Source organism: Bidens hawaiensis, unplaced genomic scaffold (assembly GCF_021521415.1).
Source record: "Bidens hawaiensis isolate Kalapana, Puna unplaced genomic scaffold, B.hawaiensis_p1.1 tig00017354_1, whole genome shotgun sequence".
NCBI lineage: Eukaryota > Viridiplantae > Streptophyta > Magnoliopsida > Asterales > Asteraceae > Bidens > Bidens hawaiensis.
Genome location: NW_027492629.1, coordinates 392501 through 405539, shown reverse-complemented (window position 1 = coordinate 405539; position 13039 = coordinate 392501). Strand labels below are relative to the sequence as shown.

Below are 13039 nucleotides of genomic sequence, written 5' to 3'. Positions count from 1 at the left end.
TTAAGCGTTTTATGTTTTCAAAACTAAGTAAGATAGCAATTAGCATGTAACGAATGTTGTGCAGTTAGGATGAGTGGAAACATGGGGCAAAAGGGAGGGGGATTGGGATTTGGGACAAAGGAGGGCTCATTGCATGTGATTATAATAGTTAAGTTATTGAAACAAACGGACTTCTGTAGGGTCAGTTTTTTAGTATTATGTTTTTGATGTTTATTGTAGCTTGAAAACGCTGTGAGGCTAATATTGAAACAAGTTAAATAGGTCAAGAAATGGATCCCATTTTTTAGATGTCTATTAATTTTGACTCTTGTGGTGACTAAATGCACAAATGTAGTTGATTAGGGTTTCGTTTGTATAATTAATTCAGTTTTTTCTTTAATTATTATTTTGATTTTTTATGCTTTTCAATTTTAGGACAGATTTGGGTACTGGTATTGATCTTGTTCTCAATCACTTTCATACGTAGATCAATGGTTTGATTTCGTTGATGTTTTTACGGTGGCGGAAACAACAAATGAACCTATTGCTCATGGTTTAGATGTTATGGTGGCGGAAATAATGTTCTCAGGCCATGCTGAGAAAGACAGCACCTCTCCACATACTGGTTAGCATACAAACCCTTAATTGAATGCTATTTCTTGGTTATGAGATTAAAAGTTTTATGTGTTATATATCAGAACTCTTGAAATGTTTGTGGAAGAACGGGAAGTTAACCGAAACAGAACCATTGAAACATTTGTGGAAGAACAGGAAGTTAACCGAAACAGAACCGTACCATGGTAAAAGATAATGTCTCTTCCATCAAGCTGCAAATGGTACAATATATTCAGGAAGCTGAATTTTTGGGAAAATTTATGCAGAAGATTTGTTAGGTAATATTTCCTCTAATCACATTCTTATAGGTTACCTCCATGACCATCGAGCGGGTTTTTTTTTACCATGTAAGCTGATACTTTAATAGTTAATTGTATGAAATCAAACTTGTGCAGGTTTTGTTGTATTTTGGTGCTTTTCACTTCACATTTAAGATTGGTGATAATTTCAAGCTTACCCTGGTTAGCTCTCAATAATGGCTTATTATTGATGTATGTTTCAATACTTAGTAATTGATTCCTTTAACTTAAGTTCAGTTATAAATTCTTGGTTTTGGTTGTTTATTTGTTATGCAGTTGATTGGTTGCATGCATTTCTTTAATGTTGTTTTCCTTCTCTTGGATTCTGCTTTCAACAATTCAGTAAGTAATTGGTTTTGTTACCATGTTATCTTCATTTAGTTCGAATGTTATTACAAACGACCATCCACAAACATAAATGAACCCACACAAACACCAATTAAAAATAACAGTGAATATCCATATTAAAGTTTAAAATACAATAACTAATTCAGTCAAGGGTAATTCTGTCTTTTGCTCTAGCATTCAATCTGGTATTTTTGAATCTGCATAAACTAAAAATTAAATGAATGAGAGCTGTATATAATGGATTAATATACTCTTGCAAACATTGTGCGTTCTACAAAGTGAATGAATGATAGTTGCATAAAACGGATCAATATCACATGCTGCAAGTGTGAATGAACGCAAACTGCATATATAAGATGGTAGAAGAAATAGGGTTGGTAGTTGATGTTAATGGCGTAAATATTGCTATGAATGAAGCTAGAGAACGATCAAGAAATGCCCAAAACAAGGTTTTTATAAGTTGCATAACTATGGTTTTATATATATTTTGTGTCCATATAATATATACTAACGAAATATTATCACAGCTAGCTGCTGTCACAATTGACATAGATGCAGATGCCATTTGCGCACTACATAAGTGGGGTGGCTACAACAAGTGACAGTTACAAGTTCACATGGAATGAGGTACGTACACAAGCCTATTTTGCTCACTTGTTTTCATTTGCCAACTCAGCACTGTATTAATGCATTTTGAGCAATTTTACGACCACAAAAGTGTGATACAATGCGTTTACACACGGAAGGGGGAATAGGGGTGGTAGATTTAACTTTTTATTTCTATGTTCTGTGTTTGCTTGTGTGATTTTTAATTAAATATGGACAACTAGACGAATGGGGTGTTCGTGTTAGGTTGTCAAGAAAATGACTGTCGTCGTCTTCTTTTATCTCCGTTTGTGACATAAACGAGCGGATATAACGGAGCTAATGAAAAGTAAATGTAAATAAAAATGTGTTAGCCTTAAAGGTTATTTCACCATGCTGATGGTGACCCGTTTTGCAGCCTAAACGTTTCTGATTAGAGGTGCACATTCTAACCGGTTACAATTCTAACTGTTTCTCTAACAGGAAAAAAATGTCGGTTAGAAACCGGTTTTATATTATTGATTTCGAAACCAGTTAACCAGTTTTTTTAAAATTATTTTATTAAAAACCAATTTTTTTACGGTTGTTCACCGGTTAACCGGTTCGATCTAACCGGTTAGTACCCAACCCAAAAAACTGGTCTAACCGGTTATTTCCCCCCAAATTATTAACTGGTTAGAAATGAGTTTACATCTCATATCATTATATCTAGGTATCTAAACGAACCAAACGAACACAAACGAGACATGGTCATCAGTTCATGTTTGTTCGTTTAGCTTTGACCGAACAAATAGGCAAACGAACGTGCTTTTCTTGTTCGTGTTCGTTCGTTAATAAAATGGTTGTGTTCATGTTTGATTATGTTCATTCGTTAGTAATCTAAATGAACGGTTCATGAAAGTTGATGAACATTTTTTTAATATAGATTAATGAACGTAACCGAACGAACACTGAATAAAGTAAATGGCCAAGTTATTCATAATCCTAGCTGATCTCGGCTCAGCTTAGTTTTAACATTAAAGTGGTCAAGTTATTCAGTTTTCGAGTTTTTGAGTTCTGTTTGGTAACTTTATTTCGGTTTTTTTTTGATCAAATTATTTAATTTCAATTGAATTGATCGGTGAATCTGAAGATGGAATTGAACTCTATATTGATGTTGTTTCATGTAGGTATTGCCTGAATCGCAACCAGACATGACTCATACGATTCGCTGACTATTTTGGTTGCACGTTTCCTTCTGTCAATACCTCTCAGTTTCCATGGATGAAACTAATTGAGAAGATGATTGTTGTAAACGCTCTTTTAAGCAATTTTTGAAAGTTCATTATTTATGCTTTTGGCAACTATTTCTTTCTCTTTTTTTTTCCTTTTTTCTTTTTTCTTTTTTGTTTGTTTATGTGTGTTCGTTATTATCATATGTGAAGTCTATGAAGGCAATGCTTTATGTTCAAGTTGACAAGAAGAGGTATGCATATCTCTTAAATCTTTTTATTAAGTATGCATCTCTCTTAAATCTTTTTATTCAATTGTCTAGACTATAATTGTAATCATAATGTTTTTGTAATCATCGTTTAACCCAAACCTAACATGGTTACCAAACCCCACCAGAACCCACCCAAAGTGAAAGAACACTTATGAGTTTTTGTTTTAAGAGTATAAATTTATGACGCATCTTGAAAACACACCACAAATCTAACACGAAATTCATGGGTTTGGTATAAGTGGGCCCGAGTTAGATTCATCATGATAACTTTTAGTTATTTAAAATAATCAATAATAATGTGTTTGTGTTTGATCATTTAACTTTAATTGAATGCTTAAACAAACGATTTTTATTTACTATCCGACTTTTAATATAGTATTTCTTTGATCGTTAAAAAAACACTTAAGTTTTGAACGCTTATTATTTATTAATTGGTTTATATACATTTGGGTCAATTGCTATAATGGCTATTTTGAAAAATAAAAGCTCCTTGTGTATTCTTAAGATCATGTCTAATTGATGGTGGTTGACTGCTTTAGTCAACAAAATTGAAAATTCCAATCTTTTGCATTTAAAACATATTTGATTATTTTGTTTTCAAACTTCACATTTTAGTCAACAGAAATGAAAATCCCAATCTTTGCCAATTTTTTTAAAACACATTTGATTATTTTGTTTTCAAACTTCACATGCTTTTTTATTTCATTTGTCAACATGACAATATCATTGTTTTAAAAAAGATGTTGTAGGTCCAACTCTGTGTTCTAAAACCTTAGGAACAAAAACTATTGGGATACTTATAATTTTTTTTTCAACTTAACTATTCAAATGTTGTCATAGCTGTATTTATATGTCAAAGACTTATTTATTACAACAAATATTAGACATCTAAAGTCGCTTAATAAGAGTATCATTAGTTTTTAGATCCTATTCGTGTAGATAGCATTTTGACTATATTGCGACTTATTTTTTGGGCTCTCTTTTGGTTATTTTAGTGAGCTTTAGCACCATATTGTTTCTGTCAATAACCAAAACGATACCGACCGGATTTACGTTAAGCCTCCGCCGCATCGCGCGGGCACCTACTAGTACTAAATAATGTTTAAAATTCTGCTCTCCTTTTCTACCTTCACGTGACGAGCACCACACAACACCACACAATAATATTATGTTTTCTTTTGCCTTCAACTCACACAAACCAAAAAAACCTCGACGCGGATCTCTTTCTGTACGTCCACCACAAAAACCCCAAAAAACAAGACCCTTAATATCATAATATTATTATATAATAATTAAATAGGGTTTTTATTTTAGCTCCAACAAATCTTAAAGTCCACGAGTTTATTTTCTGGTCACAAATCCTTTACTTCTTTTGATCTTCTTGTGGGCCCAGCCCATATGTCTTGTAAAATTTGAAATCCAAGACTTCAACACCTACAATGCATTCACACAATCATTTATTTAGTTTTAAATTCGTTGTCTCATTAAACCTTTAAACTTTAAATATGAGTCAATTGAGAGTAATATTAAATAAAAACAAAGTCAAAAGCTATTTAAAATGTAGGAAATATTTATAATATTTATATATAATTTATCCCATATCAAATTCCTAATCATGCAACCCTAAATAAATAAAAATAAGTTATAACCAACTAGAACACTACGTCTAATGTCCTATATTATAGTCACGGTTCTTATACCAATCTGTAACACCCCGGCTAAAGTGGAATACGCCTGAGTGTGACATACAGATTGCTCAAAACACAAGTGACACTATTAAGTGACAATATTATCATTATTTAATTTAAAAAACAAGTACACAAGTTTGGAAATCAAAAAAGAAATACAAAGAATACATATTAAAGCATCTTGTCCATTTGTTTGAATATCGTAAGTACTTATGTCTTCTTCTCGTATCATCTTCTTATATATGTGCCTGTAGCATATATACAAAGTAAAGTCAACTAAATGAATAGTTGGTGAGTTCACAAAAGTTTTGATATAATACGTAAAAATCATACAATTCCATGAACAAGTGTAAATGAGCAAGTAAGGTCATTTCCGGTTGGGATTGTGCACCGACGTACTCGGGTAATAGCGCAAGTAAGTGTCTTTTCCGTTGGTAACAACCAATGTACTCGGATCGGGGGTCCCTATTCCTCTCATAATATCGAGGTCCAGAGTACATAGGGGGCGTATGATCATACTTATTGAGGAAACCATGTGCAAGTAGTGTTTGAGCAAGTAATCAAGTAAACACACAAGTCCATGTCATGAATTGTAGTTTGTAAATAATGAATAAAAAAATTGTAATGTTGATAGGAAATATATGCTACCCCCAAAAAGTAATAAAAAGGTTAAAAGGGGGTGTGAGCAACTCACCTTTGAGATTAAAGCTAAACTTGAAATTACAACCGAAAGCACGTGAAAGAGAATAAACGATCGAACCTCATGAACTATAAATAAACAAAATATAATAATTAAAGACTAACTAACGGGATTATAAAAGTTAAAACAAATTTGTTTTAGGGATTATGCATTATTTAATTGTATCCTTTATTATTTTAAGGCATTTGATATTATAATATTATTTTACGATTTAACGGAATTTTAACGATTTATTATTATTTTAATATTATCTAGATATTAATTTAACACGAGATTAAGGATAATAAATTCGTAGAATATTGATATTAACGAAAATTTTAATTTGAAAACCATTACGTTAGAGTGTTATAAATGATTTTAATAATAAAATATTACTTGGGTTTTCACGAAACTTTAATGAAAACAAAAGTCTGTTTTTAGTTGGGAAATGATAAATATAATTTTTAACTAATTTTATTAAATTTAAAATGATATTATTTAATTTATAATGATTTTAATAATTTATTTGATTAATATAATAAACTAAAAAGGTTTTAAAAAAATAAATAAAACAAAAACGGTCTAACCAGTGTTCGAACTCGGGTCCTTCCATTCATACTCAAGTGACCAAACCATTGAACCAGCTTGTTTTTTTGAGTTGAAAACAGAAACTGAAATATATAAACTAACATTCAAGTTCATCATCTTCCTTATAAAACCCGAGGTTTTGATTCTCCCTATCCGTTCCATGTATGCTAAAATTAAGTTAGGGGTTTTCTTTTCCAGCTTAAGGTGATCACAAAACATATAAAGATTACCTGAAAATGTTTCGGTTTGATGGTGAACTATGGCCGGCCGAAAAACGAACTCGGAAGAACAAAATTGGATTATAGAGTGTGTTTTAGAGAGAATTGTTGATTGGTATGAGTTTAGTCGAGTTCTATGTCGCTATTTATACTATCAATCAGAGCGTATAAGCTTTAAATGGTCGTTATTGGTATTTTTAATAATTATGTGGCGGTTTCCCGGCCAAATCGCGCAATAAAGATTTTTAATACGAGTTATTATTGTTAATTAAAGTTTGTAGTTATGGTGAAAAGGTTTTGCGATCTATAAATTAGGTCAAAATGCACGTTTAAGGGTTTATATGGGCTGCCGGATATTTTTGGCGGTCGGATTCCGGCCAGTCTCCAAATAAACGTGAGTTGGGGTGGGGATGGGTTGGGTTTGATATTTTAATATTATAATTTAATTATATTTACACAATGGTCCTTGAACTTTCAATATATATATATATATATATATATATATATATATATATATATATATATATATATATATAAACTGATTTTAAAGAATGTTTAGAAATTGAACCTTGTACTTTCCAATGTTATATAATTGTAATAAAAGTTATGATATTTTGGATTATTTTTATATTATACCCAGCTAGTTTGCGACTCGTTTAAATAATGACATTAAATCTCGAAGTTTCGATATTTGAACAAAAAGAATAGGAATAAACAAATAATAACTTAAACCATCGGAAATATTATATAAATGGTGAACGAATAACAAGAATACATAAGAACAACAAACGGGTCAATTTAGCGAATACAAATGTAAATAAAAACGACGAATGTAACATAAGATAAATGAAATGAAAATTTTGATTAATTATTGACATATAATATATATATATATATATATATATATATATATATATATATATATATATATATATATATATATATATATATATATATATATATATATATGAACGAAAGCCGGAATTTAAAAAGGGTCGGGTTTTCGGGTTTGAAAATTAACGAATGCTACACGTACCGATTTAGCCTATTTGGTACGGGTATTGATACACATTTTTGTTGAATTTTGGTACAGGTACATTCAGGTACATGTACGGGTACGATACAAGTACATTTGGTATTGTACCTGTTTGGAGTACATAAGGGTTTAATTGGGATTCTTCATATTTAATATATAAATAAATTCTTCAACCATGTTATTATTGAACAAGTACCAAACGTTTCTTCAAAATTAAATAATATAAATCTAAGACTCGAACCAGCAAACAAATCACTTAAAGTTGGCAACCGAATTTGGCCATTTTGATACATGTACTATTTTTGTACCCGTCGAGTACCTGTGCAAGTACCGATAGCCGGACTAATTCAGGTTATTTGTTACTTGTACCGGCACCGGTTTTATGATCGTCGTAGATTTGGAAATAAAAAGGCAAGGTGGTATAGAAACGGGTATTGTACCGAAATACCCGTACCCGTACACGTACCATACCGAAAAATTTGGTACGAGTATTGGCATGTGTTTTTATTGATTTTTGGTACGAGTATAATCGGGTTCAAGTACGGATACATGTATACGAGTATATAGCCTTGGCCGACAGGCCCGGGAAATCTTTGAAATTTCATCGTGATGGGGATAGATCATTGCAATTGTTGGTCTTGAACGAGGAATTCCTAGTAAGCGCGAGTCATTAGCTCGCGTTGACTACGTCCCTGTCCTTTGTACACACCGCCCGTCGCTCCTACCGATTGAATGGTCCGATGAAGTGTTAGGATCGTGGCGACGTGGGCGGTTCGCTGCCGGCGACGTCGCGAGAATTCCACTGAACCTTATCATTTAGAGGAAGGAAAAGTCGTAACATGGTTTCCGTAGGTGAACCTGCGGAAGGATCATTGTCGAACCCTGCAACAGCAGAACGACTCGTGAACATATACTTACATCTGGCTTTACGAGGACTGAAGCTCTAGTTTTGAGCCTCGTTAAACCTCGTTGACCTGCGTTCATGGCTGCCCCTCGGGGTGTCCCGGATGAAGGTCGACACAACTAACAATTCGGCATAACACGTGCCAAGGAAAACATTACTTAAAGGGCCCGTGTCATGTCGCCTCGTTTACGGCAAGTGTGACACTCGTCAATTTTAGGTTAACTCCGTTAATCCAAACTCCGTTAATTCAAACTTAAGATCACTTGATCTATAACGCACATCTCATTACATTTAAACTAGGGTTTAAATGACGCTTGACAATCACTACATATGTAGTCTTTCGGGATTGCACCGAAACGCAAACGAGTTGACGAAACCATTGGTGAATAAACGACAAACATCCAAACAATAATTAATTGATAATTATGTGTTAGGCTTATGTGCTATTTGATAATATTGTATAGAACATTAACTCAAGATGCAAACAAGTTACTTTATGCTAGAAAAGTAACAATTAAAAGTTGAGGGACCTTTGTGTAACATATTATTATTTAATAATAACAAAACCCTAACCTCTTCCTCCCTCTCCCAAACCCGATCGCCCCCCTCCCCTTGCTCCCTTTGGCTGCCGTCACATTACACACACATACACACAAGGATTTTCAAGTTTTGTTGAAGAATTAAGGTGCTAGGAAGATATAAACAACTATTCTATGCATTCTATATGTTTAATTTTGATTTTGAATGGGTTAATCCAAAACCCTAAGTCACGAAATTGATGAGTAAGATGAACTAGGGTTTGATTATATGCTTGATGATGATTTGCTAATGAAATTGATAACTAGTTGTGTTAATGTTGTTGTTAATCATTGTTCTTTGATTTTAAACTTTCAAGAAAAACCTTAACTATGTATATAATGTGAGATTGATATGCATGGTTGGTAAATATTGTGTCTAGAGTGTTATATGCATGAATTATGGTTCATAGATTGTTGTTATGTTGAGTTTTGATGTAAGCTGGTACTGGACAGATTGTTAAGTTTATGTTTAGACGACTGTAACTGAATGTTAATGTGGTAATTTGTCGATTATTAACACTACAGTGTACTAGGTTGAGTCTAGTTTCTATAAAGTCCAATTTTGTAATTTTTGGACGTGTAAAAGTTAACTTTTATTATTTTACAAAACTGAAGTGCAAATCTGAATTGTGAGACCTGCTGTTAGGCTGTTTTGAGACTAAGATATCTCAAAAACTACAAGACCAAATGGGTTGGTTCCACTTCTGGAAGAAAATACATTGAGTTAAGAATCTAACTCAATTGGTCTTGCATTAATTGGAATAACCATTTAACGGGAATAACAAATATCATTCTGTTGCGCATGATTCTGACTGCTGTGAGTTTACTGTAATGTTTTGGTCATTGTGAGAAATCTATGTGGAATAAAAATACAATAAAAATAGTTCTGGAAACCTAACTCATGTATGCTTTTGTGACGATATTTGGTGAATTAATTGATATGTTATGATCGGTTGAATAGAGTAATCTTTCAAGTAGAATTCTGTCTTGATAAAACTAGCTGCTGAACTATGTGAAAATACATGAAACGTGCTTGTTGTTAGATAATTGCCATGTTTTGACTAAATTGCCCTTGTGGGGAATGATTGCTAGTAATGTACAATATTAATACTTGACACGTAAGTAGTTGTTCACACATGTAACGTATCACCAATGTGTTTGTTGGGTCACACACAATTCACAAACGAAACACGAAACGTATCTCACGCATAGGTATTATGTGCCGAGTCTAGAGACTCAATAATAGTTCCAACACTTAGAAAATCTCATTCTTGTTTTAGAACACTAGTGAGGATTTTCTGTGACGCGCATCTCTTGGTTGACTTGTTTTTGAATTCTTCGCAAACTGTGAGTTTCACGTTCCCCTTTTACTCTTTTAAACGTTTTTTACTTGGGGGAGGTAACATACTCCAAAACACTTTAGATTTTGTTATTTAGTTATATATCACTTGTAAAGGCTAAGTGGCAAACAAAACAACTAAAGTCCTTCATAACATCGAACCGTTTAGTATTTGTATAATAGTGAGTCATTGTTGAGTAGTACTACCGGGTTTGACAAACCCCACCCAACGCTAAACTCGACTGGAGGTCGAGCGGGTGTAATCTTGGCTAACACATTTTCCATGGTCTGGATAGACATGGTGGCAAGGCAATTGATAAACAGTCAGCTTCGTTGTCGAACACTTAGTAATACTTGTTGTATAGGCTAGCTACCTATAGATATATAATTGATATAACATTATCTGGTAACGCAAACGCAAAACGTAAACGCAATCGCAAACTCTTTATTTATATAAACTTGTGAACTCACCAACCCCGTGTTGACGCTTTTAGTATGTTATTCTCAGGTAGCCGAGGCGGGCGCGCGGTATAGGAACATGCATTACATTGAACTCTATCGTTTTTGCAAACTCGTTTTTAAACTGTTATTAATTGGGTTTTAAGTCGTCCTGCGTGACGCAACACTTGGTTTATGATTTTACGCTTCCGCACTTATTTACACTTAAATGTTCTATGGTTTGAAAACTTTACTTATGATGTTTGATTATAACTAATGATTCCGATCCTGTTAGTTCACACCCTCTGACGGTAAAACTACGTTAGTAGATTTTGAGGGTGTGACAGATTGGTATCGGAGCCATTGGTTATAGCGAACTAGAACTGCATGCATACTAGACTATAACCGCAACGACCCATTAGTTATAATTATACGCACTGCATATATATTATATTTAGTCATTCGTTATCCTTATCTCTTTACCTCATTCACTCATGCGCGCGCATACACGACTTACCTGTAGGGATGTCGACGCCGCCATCATCATCATCATCCGACCAGGTGACTCATGCTCATGGAAAGGAACCGCAGCTACCTACCTCATCGCCACCCCGAGTAGCCCCGGAACTAGAAGCCCCTGCACCGAAGAGGTATCGCCTGTCTGGAGGTATGTACGACGACGACGTTAGCTGGGATTAGTACCCGAGTCTGATCAGGCGTATGGTTTATCGCGAACAAGTTCCCCCACTACCTCACCCGAGCCGCCCTGCTTACCCCAACACCCTACCACCCATAACCGAACCTATAGAGCGTGTTCTCGCAGCTGTTGTTTCCTGTTTAGAGCGTGACGCGGGTTTTATGTGCTCGGCGAGAGCGAACGTTTCCGGATTGATAAGAGATGGAACCGAGGCTAGGGAGGAAATTTCCCGCCTGACAGCGGCTATGAGGGAAGTGCAGGATACTAATAATCAGCAGATGAAGATTATGAGGAAAATGCAAGCAGAGATGATCGATTTGCAAGAGCAACTCCTTGTGGCGAGATCCCGGACAGAGATAGCTCTAGAGCGTTGCGATATCTTATAGACGCAAATTGCCCAGAATGCAGCAGAACCCGAGGAAGAACCTGAGGAAGAACCTGAGGAAGAACCCGAGGAAGATCCCGAGGAGGAACCCGAAGAGGAACCGGAGGAAGAACCGGCTGAGCCAGAGGCACACTCAGAGGTGTCCTTAGACGATGACATCTAAGGATGATAACACCTAGATGAAGGGGTTGTCTCCATCCAAACTATTATTTTCTATGATTTTATGGATTGGTTTTAAATACCTTGTAGCGAATACAATGGTTTCAATCATGAATTATTATTTGGATTATTATATGGTTGTGATGTGATGTTTGCTCCTTTTATTTTTCTTTCTTACATATCTTTTTATTACATGTATGGTGTGTTGCATATGAAACCGAGAATTCATGTCTAACATTTTATGCTATGATTCTAGGAGATGGCTGGAAGAAACGCTGGGCACGGTCGCGGTAACATCAACTTAACCGCAGCAGAACTCCAAACCCTATTGAATGACCATGCGGCGGCAGCTCTAGCCGCACATGTTCAGAATCAAGCCGGAGGTCCAGCTGGAGCGTGTACTTTCAAGAACTACCTGGATTGCAAGCCCAATTCGTTTAAGGGCACTGAGGGAGCCATAGGTATCCTGCGTTGGGCTGAGAAGACCGAATCAGCTTTCGAAATGTGTAACTGTCCACCTGCTAGTAGGGTCAAATTTGCTGCTGGAACACTGGAAGATTCTACTCTCACTTGGTGGAACTCCAATGTGCAAATCCTTGGATTAGAATTGGCGAACGCTATGAACTGTGAAGAGTTCAAGAATATGATGCGGGAAGAGTATTGTCCTAGAGAGGAAATCGCGAAGTTGGAATCTGAGTTTAGGTGGTTGAAAAGGGTGGGTTCCGAGATTGAAGCCTACACCACCCGTTCTCACGAGCTATCAGTAATGTGTCCACGGATGGTAGACCCGCCGAGTAAGAGAATCTAGATGTATATCGATGGGTTGGTACCACAAATTCAGGGTATGGTGACATCTTCCAAACCGGCTACAATTCAACAAGCGATCCGGTTAGCTCACAAACTGACGGATCAGGCAGTGACACAAGGTGCGTTACCACCTAGAGGTTCAATCTCTAAAACCCGTGACAACCCGAGCACTGACAACAACAACAACCCGAGCAATGGAAAGAGGAAATTCGAC

The 13039-nt window shown here is 35.2% G+C and overlaps 1 long non-coding RNA gene across 1 annotated transcript; it reads left to right on the top strand.

Moving 5' to 3' along the window:
• Positions 1-365: 365 nt before the first annotated feature.
• On the top strand, positions 366-3215 carry LOC143553731 (uncharacterized). The gene is made up of 3 exons (XR_013138887.1): positions 366-604; positions 678-872; positions 2996-3215. It is a non-coding gene; the product is annotated as an uncharacterized LOC143553731 (long non-coding RNA).
• Positions 3216-13039: the final 9824 nt, after the last annotated feature.